Genomic DNA, 16,717 nt, shown 5'->3' on the forward strand with positions numbered 1-16,717 from the left:
AAACATTAGCGTGTTGTTATTAGCACGGTCAAATTCCTCATTGCAGATGACCTGAAGAGGACATGGCTCTTATCTCCGCTCGCCCCTGAGAAGAATTGAACAGTTTGCCGAGGCACAGTGTCACTTTACTGCAGTCAACTGCCGGTTCTTATCGAGTCAGCCATCGGCACAGAACAATGCATGGCAGGGCTCTCACCCCGAAAAATCCTCAATAACTTTTTTTCCCTTCTCTTCTCCAGAGCCTATATGTTTTTTTTCTAACTAGGCAACACAACTGTGATTGATTGGGTTGATAACCTGCGGAAGGGGTCCTACATTTAGTGACCCCCTTGTGTGCATTAGGGTGAATTACTGTACCTTGGTAAGACTTAGTCTGACGTAAGCTTTTTTGTGAACACACTATGTTCACAAAACTCTATAAGACAGCAGGGTACTAAAAAACCTGCCATTAAGTCGTATGCTTCTCTCCTTTCACAATTACTATTGTGTTTTGCTTCCCAGACTCATTGTTTCCTGCTACCATTCAGAATTTGACATCGGTCATTTATTTTTATTAACTGATTACGAGGGGATATTGGCTCCTTGTTTTTCTGATATAGGCTGTATAAACCTTAGACTTTATAACTGTAATCAGTGTTAGGAAATTAATATTACAGCATTTATGTAAAACAACAAACCAAAAAAACATAACCGTTGCTTTTGTCAAACATACGCCTACGATTCAGCCGCAATCATACTTGACAATAAAGAGCCAATTATTCTGTGATTTATACTAGATTTGCCACAAACTGAAGGCTTTGCATTTTATGTATTCCTTTTTTTCATAAACAATTTCTAATTATAATTTTCTTGCTTTGTTATTTTACTGCATTGTGGTAACTTTCATACTCTATATTTGTATAATTTTCACAGTTTTTTAAGTAATCATTGCAGAGTCACTAGTCACTACACTGGTTTTGATCATTCCTGAAGTTGAATGCTGTACCGGTTTTAAAATCACAAATAGCCTAATGGTGACATCCCTGAGCAATTTCTTTCCGGTCCTGCAGCTCAGCTCATTTACAGTATCTGTGATGTCTCCGGTTATTGTTTTTTTTTTTACAAAATCTACAGCACAATTGTTAAAGCTGTCTTTGCAGTTGTAGTTTTAAATCTGCACTGTGTCTAATAAATAACTGTGTTCATCTTATGAAGAAAAAAACAGCTACAACAAAATAGGTACACAACTGATTGGATTGTCATTGGTCTTTTACAAAAAGCTACACTTTTTGATCACAAAGTAGGTAAATAGTTTTTTCCCGCCTTAACAATCCCTCACAACACAAAATACAAACCACTTAGACACAAATGGTGCATTATAATACTTTTCACAGTTTCAGTGTTACTTGGACAAAGATGGGGGACAGAAAATATTGACCTTGAATAAATCTGTAAGAATTATTAAATTAAAGGCCTGACAAAAGAACCCCCCCCCCCCCCCCCCAGTTTTGGAATTCACCTGTTTCTGGAACTGTAGTCCAGCTCTATCTATATTCATACCTGATTCAATTACTTTTTTCTTTCATCAGATGCTCGTTCTGTAGTGCTTCTTCTAATGTTAAAGCCAGTCGTAGATTTATGCCTGTGCTGAGGAATGGCTGTCCAATTTTACGCATGGATGGCTGCCCTGCCAGCGTCCTCTGAGTTTTAATAGCCTCTGTCAGTTGTACGTTTAGGACGTATAGCAGCGGTGCTCGCGTGTAATTCTTCCAGACAGTGACCATTTCTCTGAAAGCCCACCATCCGCTTATGTAGTGCCATGATTTGCAGCATGATAGCTGTTCGTGTGAGTGTTTTCTATGGTGTGTGATTTGTGTTATTATTGACACTGTGCGCGTGCGTGTGTGTGTGTCCGTGCGTGTGTGTGTGTGTGTGTGTGAGTATGTGTGTGGGTGCGCGTGCGTGCTGGAATTTGCATGTGATGTTTATGCATGGACGTAGTGCTCAAATACTCCACCGTAACACCTTTCTTGTTTTCACCGCCATTATGAATTTCAAAGCTGAATTTTAAATACCTCAAAGGTCATGGTCTTGTGTTTTTTGAAAACGGGAAATGAATACCAAATGAGGAAATAAGGGAGCTGTCTGATCTGAACCTTTTTTATCCCAGCAATGATACACAGCGAGACAATCATGGAAACGTGAACCTTGATTTGAAAAAAAAAAAAGAAAAGTGAAGAAAGTGAAGAATAATTTGCAGGACTCAAACATGTGGTGAAGTTTTGTTTGGAATGACACAGCCTTTATAATGTCATTCTTCACCTGGACAGTGGGACTTACACACATGTCCACTTTGTGATATGAAACAGGAAAATGTATTCTGTTGCGCAATGATTGTAGGTCAACTCAAGGCCAGTACTTTCATGTTTTGGTTGTAGGGCAACACAAGGCCAGGCTACCCATTAAGATGTTGATACTGGCGCAGCCATGTCTGTCTTTGTTTGTGGCCCAAGCGGCACTCTATTCCCCTCACAGTGCATCATGGTGGTGCCTTGAAAGTAGTACCCTTCATAGTGAGCCATTAAGGACGGAATTCCTGTGGTGGTGCAGAAAGAGTTAAAATTGTCCGTCACCTCGTGGGGAGGTGGCCGCCCTTTCTGAGCAGCTTGTTACAGGGGTCCTGGGATATCTTGGCTGTCTCCGTTGAAGCCTGAATGGGAGCATTGTGCGTGGCCGACCCTGCCCCTTGGTCCGGGGGGCCTGGTCTGTTCTGGTCCCACACACCTGTCAACCCAAGTCCCCAGTGCCCCCGGCTCTGACAGTCTCCAGAACCCCTCCGCTCACACACGCATGCATACACACACAACTAGGACATATGTGCATACACACACACACACCCGCGCTATTATGACATATTTGCACGCCCACATGCACACACACAGATGCCTAGATGCGAGGTCTTGGGCTTTATTGGAAACACACCACGGCCCCTCTCACCTTTGCCAAGGTTGCATTCAGTGGCAGGTCGCCCTCTACCGAGGGGGTCAAGTTCCATATTGGAGGAGGCAGGGATTGAAGCTAAGGGGTCGTGAAGGTTGGTCAGAGTACACACACTTACACATGGAAACAGGACTCAAGACGTGTAACACGATAGCCATTTTCAATCAATTGCAGATTGTTTTTGCATCCCATTCCAAATGCCTTAGCCTCGTTGAAAACCAGGCTGTCCCATTTAGGAAAGCCTGGGAAAGTTTATAGTAGAAAAATTGCTAAATAGCGGTAGGAAACCGCTATAAATCATTGACGCCTCGCGGCTCGTCAGACTAATCAAATGCCTTCCTTGTGTGAAGCTCCAACCTTGCTTATTAGATTTGTGTCATAGATGTATGGAGTTAGATTTCTGCCAAAAGGTTAAGTGTACGTATTGTTAGGATTGTAAGAAAAACCATCCGTAAATTGGTATGAACGTAAAAAAAAGTTATAGGCAAAACATGAAACATAAGCATGAAATTAAATCTGTGAACGTACAAACACCCTGTTACGATTACAGACAAATATTTTTTGCTTGTACGAATCTAGTTTTACAATTCTAAAATACAGAATCACAATCTGGAGTTTTGGCAGTTTCATCTCATCCTCCCAAATAACTTGACTGAAACTTTCCGGAATGAGTGCTAATATAACAAGCAGAGGCAGTGTGACCAACAGGAAATCAGGGAAACTGGAAATGGGTATCTTGCAAGATTTCAATTTTAAAATATCTTCTTTCTTCATGCATGCATAGTGAATGCTAATTTTCATGTGCGTAACCTCTCTTTCTGCATAGGTTTAATGTGTAATAAAAATCACTCAAACTCATATACATTTTATTATTGTGTAGGCCTACACACTTGTGTTCCCAAATACTCAAACAGCGTTGCTTTATGGGTCTTCATTTTTTCCCCGTGTTGTTGCTGTAAAATGAGAATTTGTTAAAATACTGAATAACCAAAATGAAATGTTAAGCAATTACTACAGAAGTTCTAGGCCACATACAGCCATCATAAATAGTATGGACACAGCAATTAAATAGCACATGCCAGACTAATATTTAAAGAAAATCTTGACTTAAATCACTTCATTATATTTTGCAGCTCAGAAGGATATTCTATGCAATGGTATACAATGGTATAAGTGTTTTTACCTAACGCTTTAAATGCTTGATATCCTACTGGTGTAATGTTGTTAAGCAGCCTTAAAAAAAAACAGCTATGGACTTTTATTTTGAACATGATTTCTGGAATGGCAACGCTATGGTTGAACACTGGGCTAGCGGTCCAACTTATTGTTGCTAGCTACTACCAAAAGTTTGTACGTAGAAAATGATTTGTAAACAAATAAATGGCGACGTAAAGTAAGAGTTTAACATGTGGAAGGTCGTAAAAGTGTGTTTGTACGTTCACAGATTTAATTTCACACTTTCATGTTTTACGTCTGACCTTTTTTACGATCATACCAATTTACGAATGTATTTTCTTACGATCCTAACAATACGTACGCTTAACCTTTTGGCAGATATCTAACTCCGTATAGATGGTTCAGGACATGAGGATGTAAGATCCAATAAAAAAAAATCTTGCTACTTGAAGCCAGCTGCCCAGTCAAATGGTTTTGATGAATACAAAATAAATATCAGAACCCGATTTGCAGTTCGGTGTCCGCTGAGGTGTAGCCACAGAGACTACCACTGACCTGTTCGTGTCATTGTTGCCCTGCCTTAATGGATGATGGTTGCACTGCACTGCAATAACACAGAAAAGAATAGTGAAGCAGACAGTGCCAAGTGAAATGTTCATAAAAAGGCACCAAGTTAAAATTTGTGGAGTGGGCATTTCCAAATTGACAGTATCTTACTCTAATAGTCAACATCGATCTTGATCCTGTCTCCCTGCCCAACAACACCAGCCTGCGCGACAAGCTTGTTGCTAAGTGCCATTATCATGAGAGGAAAAAGCTAAACGCCTGATTGTACATGAACACGATGCTGTAGCCTTCTCAAGAACCTCCAGTGTCAAATCCTATTATTGTCACCTATACAGTTTCCCCTCTATTGACTTTTATGTTCTGCTGCAAGGTTAGTCATTCCAGCTAGACTATGTACAATGTGTATTCCAAATAAAGAATAGCGTCATTACCATAATGATATTCCATCTCGAAGATAAACACTGCTTTCGTTCTTGCTTCTTGCCTCAGAAGCTTCAATAGGCAATAGAATTGGGCCGTTGATACTAGTTCGCCTAGACACACACAAATGCGGACATCTTTTAAAAATGGTGTTATACATGCTTACTGTAAATGAAATTGCGTCTTTGTTAAATATAATCAACTACAAGGTGTTTGACACCCAGATTATCGGGTTGACGCTAGTGGACATTCTACTGTTTAACACACTGAGAAATTGGGGTTGGCGCTTGTGCTCCTTGACACATGCGTTTTGGAGATTCAGGCTTTAGCAAGAAGGTGTTTTTACTCTCCAGATTTGTCAGCCACCTACCTACTGTTATTCTGTTAATGTAGCCGGGATATCCTCCTCCCCTCGAAGCTTTATCGATCCGTCATCTCACTCTCTCTGTGTCTTCGTCTTTGTCTCCGCATTTTCATCTTTCTGCTCCTGTGCAAGGTAGTGTTCTGTTCCCTGTCAGGTGCCTACATTTAATTATTAGGATTCCCATTAGCTGTTGCACATTCAGCAGCTGCTCTTCCTCACGTCCACATAAAAAATCCAACACGTGAACAATTACTGAACAGTTAATGGGACATTTTGGTTGTAAGACCTCATTTTTCGCTTACTTTTCATGTTGAAGTATCGTCCGGACAGTTGCTTGGTTAAAGTTCAATTTCACGGACTTGGCCGTGTATCTGTTTCAACGAGCTGTATATTGTGGTGTGTGGACTCACCCCAAAACGACCTCTGAACTTGGCTACACATGAATTATATAGGAGAAAATGTTTTCGCAGGCCTTTTTAAATACTAGGTATTGTTTTTTTTTCCATAAACATCACTAGTTGTGCATTTGAAGAAAACAGAATAGCTATTTCGTGGTATGTCGCCAGTGTTGTTCCACCAACTAACACAATGGAGTTGGCGTGCCATGTCTTGCTTCTCCACACAGGCTGTGAGGCTACACAAACTGAAAAACAGGTTAGAAAAACAAGAACCTTTCAGTAACTAGTGCTGAAAAAGAACAGCACAGATGTTAGAACAAAAAGATGGAATTCTGGAGGTGTGGCTAAGTGAGTCAATCCATGCGAGGATTTAGAATTGAGCTCTGAGACGAGGGCAAAGCAGGAAGTAAACACAGTTGGAGTGATAAACATTGATCATCATAATAGTGGAGTGTGTTTGCATTGACATGCCTTCATAGACCTCAAAGACATGGTTGTGTTAGTTTGTTGTGGGGATGTTTCAAAGCTTTTATTTTGGTGAGTCCAGCCACAGCAGGATATGGCTTGTGTACGCAGCTAGACATCCAAATCAATCTCAGAAAAATAACTTTGACAGCCATCTGGATGTTGCTTTTACAATAAAAGTAAGTGGGTCTAAAAACAAAAATATGCTTGATATAAGTAGAATTATCTAAATAATGGGAAGACCGAAAGAATATTACCCACATATTATTAATGCGACATTTGTGTAAAGAGGATTGTGATACAACTAAAGCTTGAACATATTTACGTTTTTCTTAAAACCGAACTTGCTTTCTGCTTGAGCAAACTCTTGTGGCAGAGCATTACACAATGGCATGGCTCTATACATATCTGACCAACACATTCTGTCTGTTTGGGTAAAGTGAAGAAATCCTTTGTGGCCTGTCTGATTGGGTTAGGTTTATGGTGCTGTATATGCCTATTTGAAGTCTATGCAAATATACTATTATACAGTTGCTTAGATAATATAGAATTTATGATTATACTATGTCTGTACGTTACAATCAGATTTCCAGTCATTCCGATTTACATTTTAACATTTTAGTCATTATGCAAAGGGACTTAAATGGCCCTTGATCTTTAAAAAATGGACTTATTTGATTTTGAAGTATTGAGATTAACGTGTTTTCTTTACCTGTACATAATAAAAAATGGGACTCAAGGAGCCCACACCCTGCGCGTGCCTAGCTGGGCGGACATCAAGATGGGTGGAATTCTGCCCAAGCGGTGCTCGTGTGTGTGAAGACAGCCGAGCCAGGCTCAAGTAACGCTCGGAAAACAGAATCGGTTCCACTTCGGGAAATGGTGCTGTTGTTGTTGACCCATCAAAGTCGAAAATGTAGCCTGTATAGTGGTTTTTGACTATGCAGTCTACAACAGCAGGACCCGGCAGCTAGCAAATTTATCGTACTCCGCGGGGAGACCACAATTCTCTGTTGGCTGTCTGAAATGCCTACTCTGTTGTTTATGTTTTTCTTTGACTCATTTCTTCAAAACATTGACGAAAAATAAATATGACTCTCATGGAATGGCATACATAAGCACAACCTTAAAGAGCTATTTGGATGTAAATAATGAGTACCATATGCTGCATTTGCTGTTAGTTTGATACATCAATATTTTCAGCTGTGAAACATCAAATGTCTGATCGTGAGTGTATAAAATCAGCACAAATTCATGCAATACAAGCATCCGTCATGTCCTGGAATTGAACTTGTTTTTTTTTCAAAGCGCATACAGGGAGGAAACATTCTTTATAACCCTTTTTGCCTTTTGAATTTGTCGCCAGCCATATCAGCCGGGGATCTTGTCACTTCCCCGTTCGTATGACGGTATGTGGCCGAGGTCAGACCATCTTGGCCTGTCTGCACTGCATGTTCTCCCTAGGCAGAGTGCTGTCGTCCACAACCCCTTTCTCCTAAAAATTACAATACACGTATTTTTATGTGTTGCCTCTTCATCCCATGTTATTAAAATATTTGCTGTCTAACATGCATACTCGTGAGCGAGCGTACGTGTTATTTCTTACACTCAGACAGACGCACAAGTCGATAGCACCCTGCTCAAGGTTTGTCCAGTTAAGGCCAATTAGGGCGCAGGCGTGTGTGAGCCTCCCGCGCAAGTAGCTGAAGATTGAAGGAGTTTCTTGATGCACTGCCTCATTGTCATTCAGGTGGAGAGAACGGGAGCGTTGGGGAGGGAAGAATACTGGAGAACACAAAGGAAGATCAGAAGATGCAGCCAGAAAGAACAAGAGGTTGGCATTAGACAGGAAGAAAGATGGGAAGATGGAGGGAGGATGGAGAGGCGGGAAGGAGGACAACACGATTCCGCAAATGGAGAGAGATGGAGTGAGTGAGGAGGAGAGACATGAAAAACAAGGGACTGAATGCAGGAAAACACATTTCAATAAATAATCTGCCTGCAGTTTCTCTAGCCGTCACTGCCAACAACCCCAGGCAATTGTTATCAGCTAGCCTGCATTTAATTTGACCCTTGGGTCCAGATTCTGCCTGTGCAGTTGGTGTGTATTTGTGTGTGCGTATGTGTGTGTCTTCCTTCCCCATTAATTCCTAATGATAGCCCCTGCTAAAGCCCCTGAATTGACTTAGCACAACATCTTTGACCTGCAGCGAAGGACTAGAATAACACGTTCAACGCAGTGTATCTATATATGCACGTGTGGTGTCATAGGTTAGGGTCATTTTTGGCAAAAAGGCAGATCTCGGTGCTTTGGTAACGTTATTGAGGCCTGAGCCTACTGCTTGTTTTCAAGAATTACATGCTAGTCATGATACAGGCTGTTATTAGAAATGGAATTCAGTTTGCGGACTGGTTTTAGGCAACAATGTTTGTATAAATAAATATCAAGTATTAACAGATGTGAAGGACCAAACTGCCAAGGCATCACTTCTGGATGCTTTTAGTGCACAGTGTCACTTGAGCCAGTCTGTGTGCCGTTCACTCTATTCAAGCAGCTTCTATTCATAACCGAGACACCTCTGATCGCCGGGGAATTTTTTCTCCCAGGCCTCTGGCTGTGTTCTGACGCGTAACAGCCCACGGGTCACGAGTGGAGACCGGGTTCATCGATTACTGCTTTTGGCCGTTATTCTGCTGCTAGTAACGACACACCGCCAATGTGGGTGTTTACGTCAGAGGCGTCAGAAATGACTTAGCGCCTTCTGTCCTGCGACTGCCACTCGACCCCGTTTCAGCTGTTGAAGTAAGCCTCGTTTTGTTGGGATCTGGAGAGCGCGAGGGCCGCGCCTTAGTGCGCTGTGATTAGGCGGTGATAGAGTGCTCTACAGAGGGGTGGATACGTGGCATGTAACCTCTGAATCATTTCTTGAAGCGAGATAAATCCGGTTACCACAGAATATATGGATTGTCAATATGCGGGGAGCTGTGGAAAAGCAAGAACCCTTTCAGATTTTCTCTGTTTGTGCGTGTTTTTGACAATGAACATTATCACATCTTCAATAGAAATCTAATATTGGAGAAAGGAAACCGAAGTAAATAAACAACACAACGATTTTATTTGGTGGAAGAAAGTTATGTGACCCCCCCAATGTCCTTATGAAGACGTCATTCCCCCACCCTTAACTGGTTGTGCCGCCTTTAGCTGCAACCAAACGCTTCCTGCTGATAAATGGTAATGACTAACTTTAAACCCCACTGGTCTAGACCATTGGAAGAACATGTTTTCAGACAAGTCATCCGTGTCCTGAAGCAGCGAAGCATCCCCAAAACGTCCCACTAACGCCATGCTTGACCCCGGCTACAAGGTCGTTACTGCGGAAGGTTGTGTGTTTTGTTTTCGCAAGACATGACAGGAACCATGTCATCCAGAAAGTTGACTCAGGTCAGCGAACGAGCCCCTGGAATCGCCTAGATTACCGTCAAGACACCTTGGAGGAATGTTGACAGATGAGTCAAAAGCGGAAAGTTTGGGACAAAAACCAAATTCCACCGTTAGGACCTCATACCAAGGGTCAAGCATGGTCGGGGCTATGTGACGTGATTGTATGGGAATTCATTCGTGTAAGTCTTCACTTTCTTGGGTTATATAAATGCTGTGTCCTTGGATTCAGTCATGGTATGAATCACACCTGAGGCTGCATGCAATGCCTGTATATTTGCTGACACAATTTCTGTACCCTTTAATACACTGTAGCTGATTCAATGAGGCGGATAACCTAGTGGTCGAGATTGTTGGGCCTGTACATGATAAGTTGCTGGTTCTAACCCCAAGCAGAGGTCAAAATATCTGTTGTTGTGCCCTTTTGATTAGACACTTAACATTCTCAATAACAGAGTATCCAAAATGACTGAAATGTAGAATTTGGTGACAACAAATGCTAGCTCTAAAAGGAAGTGACCTCAGCTAATTAGGTTTCTTTGGTTGATGTTAAATTGAACCTGGGGCACCCTAGATGAAAACCTGCTGAGTCACTGCATTCTCTCTGCTCCCTGCGGTGGCTTGTATAGACTGTAATCTATGTTTCTCTCTGAGAGTTTAGCCAGCACGGCAATGATATGTATGTAAAACTTAACTCCCACGGTTAAACCTGAACCACTGTAAGTAACGAAAAGCATGAAAAGCACACTTCAAAACCCATTGATGACTGACTGGAAGACTGGCTCATATTCCTAAACCACGCCACTACTTTGGCCCAAATCTAATTGGTGGAATTAATCCAACGTTAAAAATGGCCTTTGGGCCAATGTATCGTCCCTGGCAGAAGATATACGTGCTCTTTTATTGAAACAAGTATCCGATGAATCCAATAAACGTGCATGTGGAGCATCAACGTGTGGAGTTTGTCGCCACCTCAGTTTGTTTACCTGTCACGACGCTTGGTGTGTATGTTCCGCCATTTCACGCCGATGTGCCGTCATCCGGTCCGTCTGTCACCACTTCCAATACAAGGCTGTCGTTGGATGATCGGACGCCATCGGTAGCCAGGGTCTGTCCGTTGTTTGAAGGGTTGGGGCGGGGGGGTGGGGGGTGGGGGGGGGGGGTTTGAGTTTGGAAAAGCACGCTGCTCTGCCAAATGGCACCAATCCCACCCAGAAAACCAAGCATTTTAGTCAGTCAATGCATCATTTATCAGTCAATGCATCATTCCCCTTACCATGGAAATGCCCTAACGCAAGGTAGAACAAGATGAGAGAACTGAACTTTTAATGGGATATGAAGATAAGGCTGTTGCCTCATTGATGAAGTGTAGGACTTAGCATGGGTTTGTATTTTAGTCTGGTTAGGCCTTCCCTGTTCTCTATAATGTAAAATGCAATTTCATTACAACTTGCTGTTATATTGAATTCTTATTCAATCCCTCGTTTGATTCCAATCAAATGTGTGGACTTCAGTTGCAATCTTGAGACATTTGTGTTGGTGTGTTGTGTTGTGGGTGATATTTAATCAAGATCATTTTAAGGGAATCCATTTCACAGCCCCAGTCACAAACAATGCCATCATTCCAGAAATGCGATGACAATGTGCATTTGGTTACACACACACACACACGCGCGCGCAAAGTAATGCGAGTGTGTATATTTTTTTTCAAGTAACACCCATTTCTGAAAAATTAATTATAGAGAACTTGTCATAAATCATATTAATTCAGCTGTAGTTTAGTGCAACCTCTTCTAAAGCCTTGAAAAGGGGTAGAGGAGGGAAAGACTGCAGTGAGAGAGAGAGAGGGATAAAGTGAAAAAGAGTTAATGAGAGATTGTGAGTGAGGAAGAGGGACACAGCTATTATATAGTGTATGTGTGTATATATGTGTATATTACACAGTATAAGAGTGTTTTAGGTCTAACTATACTCAAATGTCCTCATGAGTATAGTAAAACCAGAACAAATTGGACTCATGGGGACCTTGAGGCAAAAGTCAATTTCCGGCTCAGGGTTTAGGGTCAAACTTACTAGTTAGTTAGAATTGGGGTTTCTTTAAGGTCCAGGTGTTGTTGGTTAAGTTTAGGGTTAAGGTTAGGCATTACATCTAGGTAAAGTTTAGGCCTAAATGTTACTTTATTGAGGTTATGGTTAGGGTAAGGGTTAAGATTAGGGCAAGGGGGCATGCAATTACTATTTTCTGTTCCTCATGAGGATAGCCATACAAACTTGTGTGTGTGTGTGTATACACATACATACATGCATGCATACTCTTCCTGTATAGAGTAATTTGTATAGGGAACAGGAGAAATGTAGAACACTATAAAAGGTGAACGAGAGGAATAGCGCATGCTAGGAACAGAGATGTTGAAAGGAAAAGCGGTCATCAAAATGCTAATGTCATATGGGGATATTTACCGCAGAGTGTTAATGCAGTTTAAATCAGGCTCTTTGTCCAGGGCCCATCAGAAGGGCCCTGTTGGGTGCTAATAAATCAGCCATTAAAAGCTGATGTGACCTGAATAGCTCTTCATACATATATAATCAGCGCATCGCCAGCACAGAGCGCACACAGCCAGACAACACTTGAAACATTTATGAGGGTGCTGCTAAAACAAAACATCTAATAGGTAACTGGAGAGACACAGACAGCTAATAACCAGCTTAAATATAGATTAAAATTGTATACGTGGTCCTAACAAATATTAGGATTATCATAATAATGGCGTTTTCACAATGATCTTAACCACCCATGTTCTTTTCATCATTCGATTACTGTTGTGAAAGTCTTGTATCACCTACTTTCTTAATTTTAAAAAGGTCAGACATTTTGCATTCTGACAAGTTTCCTTCTCTTTGTTCCAGGATGGGATATATGGTTCGAGTCCCTGAGATGTGACCAACTGGATTTGTAAAGAGCTTTGCAAGAGAAGAACCAGTCACAGGTATTTGACAAGCCAATATGCTTCCCTCATCAGATCAAGCCGAGTTCCTAGACTGTTTAAACTGCAGTGTTTCGTCAAACTCACTCCTTAGCGTGAAGAAATATGAACACAGTTTATTCCAACAACATTTACCGGCTTGCTGTCAAGTTACCCTCTACGAGTTATTCAACCTAATTTGCAAAAATGAGGTTGAATAACTAATAAAAATCCCAGAAGCTTGAAAACATGAATATACAAGAGGACAAGATGAATTTCAGATGCAGTTTCCTACACAATATTCTAATGAAGAGCATTCACCAGGTCCAATTTCACTTGTTTTCCTTTTGTGTGATTTGATGAGTTGATGGTTAGGGAAATGATCTACTAATCTCTGGGCCAGTGACTGTAACCCTCTTACACACCTCTGGTTGCTAGCCACTCAAACCCAAGAAGCATGTTTGGATTGCGCTCCCCGATGCAAATTATGTTTTCGGTATAATCATGCAAAAGTGCAGCTGGCTTCCATTTTGCTGTGCCTCCATTCTCTACTGACCCCCCCAACCACCCCCCCCCACCCCCTGCCACAAAACCCACCCCCTCCCAAACACAACCGCTCCACCCACGCCGAACCTCTCCCTCCGCCTCTCTCTCCCCTATTTCTCTCTCCATCTGTCTCTCTCCTTTCTCTCACGTTCTCGTCCGCTCCCCGTCTTTCTCACTCATTTGTCGTGTTGTTGTTTTTTTTTTCTTTTTTTGTGCGCCTCCCCCTCCACCCCCTCATCTCTGTCCTCACCACCTCCTCCCTTCCTCCTCCTCGGATGTAGTCAGCCATCGTCCCGCGGTGAGTCTGGATTGAATTCAATTAAGAAAATGGTATGCCCTCCAGTTTACCCATGGTTTCTTGGACAACAAATCTACCCCATGCGCACACACACACACACACACACACACACACACACACAGACGTAGACTCCCCACACGTTACCGGAGGCTGTGCAATATTTTCGTATAGGCCACCTCCCTCCTCGTCTATGCTTATCGCTTTTCTGCCCCCGCCTGGCTGTTTCTGCGCCTTGCCACTCAAAGAGATTGACGTGACGAAGACACCGGCTCGTCGGGAAAGCGACAGATCGTCCACGGCTGATGGACTGACTTAATCGTAAGCCGTGGGATACGGCGTCGGGACGCGTTATTACAGGGGGCGATTTAGAAATTCAGTGAAAGGTGGCTGGGTCACCTTTCTGAATATTTTCTCAAAGAATCGCTCCAGGAGGGTTTTGCATGTTACGTGGCATCGGCCTAGTTGAAGAGATTTGAATAGTATTTCTTCTTAAGAGCACAGACGTTCATTATAGGAGTAATCCCCAGTTTAATGTACAATATATGCATTCATGTTCTGGAGAGTCCTTCCCTTCTGCATGGTATGTATCAAATATGTTTCATTTGAAATATGTGGACAACACTGGAGGGGTAGTTGTGTGTGCAATTTGTATGGAGGGGTTTGCTTTGGGATTTGAACCTCTAAGCCAGTTTATGTGCAGTTTGTCTTCTCCAGGTGCAACACAAAATCTTTAACTGTATTATCTTGATTCCCTATGGTTCTCCTCCAATGCAATTTTGCAAATGGTGTGATTGGTCAAGGGAAATCTGTGCAAGACAATCGGGATGCTACCACTTCAAGTCCCACAACCCCCTGCTCTCTGCTCAGGTCTCAGGTGATTACTGAAGGCTGCTGCTATTAGGACTCTATTTCGCATATCAAGTCCTCTATTAGTGTTTAAATGTGTCAAAGTAATTCCTATCTGTAGACTCTCTCCATTCCAAGATATCATAATAACTCTGGATGTGGAGGTTAGACCTTCGTTTAATGCGCCACCTTATTTTGCTTAATATGCGGTCACTTTGAATTAAGTCGAATCTGGCTGAAGGAGACACAATTACATAGGAGAATTAGGCAGAGTTTATGCCGCGGGAACATGGGGGGGAAACTATCATCTGACTTCATCACAAACACCATTCCCAGCATGCTTTGCGCACCCATGTACGTTGCCCTGGGGATGGCAGTCTGTTTGACCACAATGGGTTCTGATCAGACACACCCCTATGTGTTTGTTTTGTTATCTTAAAGCAGTGCCGTTTCACTTGTCTCAAGTAGCTTGTAGTAGTTTGAATGGAGGAGGAGACGGGACAGGAATCATTTTAAGCAAAGGCCTCTGGAATTTGAATTCAACCCGAGGACTGTTGACTTTACAGGTCTGGCCGGTGCTTTGGCTAACAAAACGACCGATCACCGCAAAAGGGACATGCTGGTGTTAAACCTAAAAGACTGGAAAACCAGAAGTCATTTGATGAACCTTTTTTAAAGCTTCACCTGTGACTTTGCTGACACTTATATATTGCACCGTAACACTGAAATCTACTCGCCCGGGCCCGTTTAACATCCGCAACTCCCCAGCAGATGGCGAGGTCCTTGCGACGTGTGACACGGTGTGTTGCTTGAAACAGGTCAAAATAAGCCCTTTTTTATTTTCCTGATGCAAAAAAAAGTCTACATGTTTTCATTAATTAATTTTTTTTGCTACGTAGTGTCCTAGTACCATTGCATTTAAGGGACCATTTTACTTCTAGTAATTAAGGTGTATTATGCTAGTGTGAAGATTCTTTAACCCTCCTTTGAATAAGAGACCTTACAACGTTCACCCTGCCAAACGTAATCAAGGTTTTACGTGATCTGGACATTCACTTCTATTGTCAGAAAGATGAGAGATCTGTGGCAACCATCTGTGAATACTCATGGAGGGACTTCATCAAATAAAAGCCCGACCAAATATTGTTAATTAATTTAATGTCCAGACAAGTGGTTTGACAGTATTTTATGTATGCGTTTGTTTACATTCAACTGGTTAAATGTGAAATGAATGATGTTAAGTTGTGGTGCCTGTCCTTGTTTACTATTTAGACCGCCTTTAATCTTGCAATTCAAAGTTATGCATAATTGCTGACCATTTTAAAACATTTCAAATAATAACCATTGTTTAATATTTTGATATCCGGTCCCACATCTGGTTCAGTCTCTGTAACATCCAGGTTGTAGAATTCCTAACAGTCAACTGCTCTGTAAAGCGGGGATCTTCAATGGGTCAACTGTGCTCTCGTTGCCCAGTTATGGCTAGCTGGCTAAGCAGTTCAGCAGGTACATGGTACTTTCCTGTGTTTCACTGCTAACTGTCTGATTAATATCTGAGGCTACAGGGTCCCAGCTACTGTCTAATCAAGTCAACGTTGACATTATCCCTCATCGTCATTATTGCCTTAAAAAGGCAAATCCAATACCTGGCTATTCATTTTGGATGGGACCCCTGTCTGTTTGTGTGGAGCCTGCATTTGATCACTCAGTGTGAAGCCGTTTACTAACTGATGATAGCTGTCTTGAGAGTTGACTGAACTTCCCAAACCCTTCTGGGAAAAAAGCTAAGTAGATTTTCTTGGTGGATGTAAATCATGACTAAGTATAACATTTGTATCTATTATTTATTTAAATAATTTGACAGCAGCAGTAGGCTACAAAAGCTCTAGGACCAGTACTGTCCTTTCTTGCTAACTACATAATTAAAGGACCGAAGGCTCTAGTAAAGGGGAATTACAAAAATAAATAAATAAATAATTGTTGAGATTTACACTGGACATCCAATTTTGTATTTTTCTCTATGAATACATTTATTTTAAATGAATATATATAATAATGAAATCCCATATGAAACTGAAACGGAGTATGGACCTAACACCAGTACACCATGGTCCTACATTAAACCAGCATTCTGTCCAGGGGGTTTACGAATATATACAGTACATACGTATACTATACATGCAAACAAATACATATGTGTGTTGGACCTCCACCAGCAAGCAGGACAACTTTAAAATGCTGTCTCTGGAAATGTAT

The 16,717-nt window shown here is 41.8% G+C and overlaps 1 protein-coding gene across 13 annotated transcripts in view; it reads left to right on the forward strand.

Annotated features, from left to right (window-relative positions):
• The window catches only part of LOC105020624 (adhesion G protein-coupled receptor L3), a 253,307-nt gene that overhangs the window by 24,915 nt on the left and 211,675 nt on the right, over nucleotides 1-16,717 (forward strand). For all 13 annotated transcript variants that reach the window (XM_020043547.3, XM_020043551.3, XM_020043555.3 and 10 more), the window contains exon 2: nucleotides 12,716-12,795. The gene's annotated coding sequence lies outside the window, so the exon portion shown is untranslated. The remainder of the gene's footprint in view (nucleotides 1-12,715; nucleotides 12,796-16,717) is intronic.

Source organism: Esox lucius, chromosome 24 (assembly GCF_011004845.1).
Source record: "Esox lucius isolate fEsoLuc1 chromosome 24, fEsoLuc1.pri, whole genome shotgun sequence".
NCBI lineage: Eukaryota > Metazoa > Chordata > Actinopteri > Esociformes > Esocidae > Esox > Esox lucius.